Source organism: Microtus ochrogaster, chromosome 2 (genome assembly GCF_000317375.1).
Source record: "Microtus ochrogaster isolate Prairie Vole_2 chromosome 2, MicOch1.0, whole genome shotgun sequence".
Lineage (NCBI taxonomy): Eukaryota > Metazoa > Chordata > Mammalia > Rodentia > Cricetidae > Microtus > Microtus ochrogaster.
This window is the reverse complement of record NC_022010.1, coordinates 62,931,314-62,934,065: the sequence shown is the minus strand read 5'-3', so window position 1 is coordinate 62,934,065 and position 2,752 is coordinate 62,931,314. Positions and strand designations below refer to the sequence as shown.

At 41.1% G+C, this 2,752-nt stretch overlaps 1 pseudogene; it reads left to right on the top strand.

Moving 5' to 3' along the window:
• Positions 1 to 1,490: 1,490 nt before the first annotated feature.
• On the top strand, positions 1,491 to 2,032 carry LOC101996272 (annotated as a pseudogene).
• The last annotated feature ends 720 nt before the right edge of the window (positions 2,033 to 2,752 follow it).

Here is a 2,752-nt window from a genome sequence, read left to right as displayed (position 1 = left end):
GTATATGTATATATATATATACTTTCTAAATAATTCTTTTATAGAGCTCCTATCTCCCTGTAGAGAATATCTATTTTTCCCTTTATTTCAAGAGTGTTTCCTTTTTGGTGGGGGTCGTGGCTCAGTGGGTAAATGTACTAGCTAGGCAAGCATAAGGACCTAAGTTTGAATCCCCAAAACCCCAGTCAAAGCTAGAGGTATGATGTGAGCATCTGTATTCCCTGTACTTCCACAGAGAGATGTGAGGCAGATACAAGGAAATCCCTGGAAGCTCATGAATCAGCTAGACTGGTCTACTCAGCAACAATGAAACTCTATCTCACAACAGGCTGAAAAAAGAAGTGCATGAGATTGTGCTCTGAGCTCCTCACACATAATGTAGCATGCATACACACATTATAGACATAAACACACATACACACACATGAGTACCTGCTTTTCTTACAGAGACACATGCTAGCATTTGCTCTTATATCATAGCGTAAGGTTTTAGAAATCTCCTTAACATTTTTTTTCTAATTCTAACACTGGGGTAAGATAAACATTAACATTTGTAGATGACCACCCTTTTCTCTGAGAAAATTATAATGATCTTAATTCTTTGGTTGTAAATAGTTTTAGAATGTGTACTGCATACTTTAAATATTACGGAACAAGGATTGCTGCATAAAATCCAGTGGGATATTAACTATGTGTTTGCTCATTTCTGTTTGTAATCAAACCTAGCTTGGCTAAGAACAAAATTCCCATTGGTCTGCAGTGGATTTGGCTCCAACATCAGTTTAATTGTCAAAGCCATGTTGACTACTTAGCACACCCACATTAAATGTGCACCACAAGAGGACAGTTGGGGTACCTGACAATGGAGCCATTCTGTTCTCCAAGCTATACTTCTGTACTTTGTTTCAATTTTACAGTAGAGCCAAGAGACTACAGCCTTCCTCTGAAGGATCAATTTATCCAATTCCCTTCTTCCTATTACATTTCCTTGATTCGCTAGCGCTCCCGAGTCCAGGAACTTTTGCTACATGGTCAAAGTTTTAACCTCCTTAGGCCATTTATATGTTCCATCACTGAATGACCCTCTGGACAAAGTATGAGCCAAAAGAGAGGTGAGCACCCCATCCTCCACACATCTCATCTACCTCTTTCACAAGTGCTTACGGAGACAGAGACGGGTTTGCCAGAGTTTGTTGTCCCCGTGCCACTGCTGCAGAGTTGCCACCAATTGTGCACTGCTGTCTCTCTGTTCAGATCAGGAAAACTTGAAACAGAAAACACCAGGGAACTGGTCTCTGCTTCACTCATAGACACCCTGCATGGGCTCTAACATGAAGGAGGATGTTTTTCACTGAAACTTTTTCTGTGTATCCAGGATTTCGAGGTGGCAAGAAGCTATGGGAAAGAAGAGGAAAACAACAGAAATCACTTCTGTGTTGGCCATTTTTTAAATTTATATTTCTGGCCTTTTGTGACTGGAGGTAGATGAGGACGGACCTCCATGAAGGCCTCGGGCACACTCCGGGAGTACAAGGTGGTGGGGCGCTGCTTGCCCACCCCGAAGTGCCACACACCACCGCTGTACCGAATGCGCATCTTCGCCCCCAACCATGTGGTGGCTAAGTCCCGCTTCTGGTACTTCGTGTCACAGCTGAAGAAGATGAAGAAGTCATCCAGGGAGATCGTGTACTGTGGGCAGGTATTCGAGAAGTCCTCCCTGTGCGTGAAGAACTTCGGTGTCTGGCTGCGCTATGATTCCCGCAGTGGGACACACAACATGTACTGCCAATACCGCGACCTGACCACTGCTGGGGCTGTCACACAGTGCTACCGAGACATGGGTGCCCGGCATCGTGCCCGTGCACACTCCATCCAGATCATGAAGGTGAAAGAAATTGCCACCGGCAAATGTCGCAGGCCAGCTGACAAGCAGTTCCATGACTCCAAGATCAAGTTCCCGCTGCCCCACAGTCTTCTGCAGCGCCAGGAAATGCCTTGCTTCACTACCAAGAGGCCTAACACCTTATTCTAGACCCAGAGACCCATTAAATAAAGCTCCAGAGTTAAAAAAATAATAATATTTCTGTCCTGAGTTTCAGAACTATAATTTACCTCCTTACAGGCCCATTACATAGTCCTTCCTTTCTTCCTTCCTTCCTTCCTTCCTTCCTTCCTTCCTTCCTTCCTTCCTTTTCTTCTTGATTTTTGTGAAAGAACTTTAGCTTTTGGTGGAAAAAAAAAACAAATAACTAAATGTATCCTTCTTAGCTGAAATGAGAAACTGTTATTTTGAGATAATATTAACTGGATTCTGTCCTTCAAATTTTCTTCTCTCTCATTGGTCTACATTTTCAGTTATCAGTTGTCTGTTTTGTACTCCCACAGGGTTAGAGTTTAGCACAGTTCTCTCTCAAATCCTTCACAACGTAATTTCCATCCATAATGGTAGTTTTCTCTTTAAGATAAGTGATTTACCTTAATTTTCTGATGCTTTTGAAAAATGTTAAGTCATCAAAATTAAATTTATTTTAATACCTCAATCTTGAATTTGAGTATACAAAAGGACAATACAGAGCATTACCTCTTTGAGGTATGCTTTCTTTCTATTTTTTTCCTAAGACTGAAATTCTTTAGAATATAATTTATGAAACATTGTAACAACTGATATTAAATTTTCTTATTTTGTCTTATTTATTTCATTCACTCTAACATTTCTTCCTTCTGTGTTTACTAAATGATATCAAAGACTTTT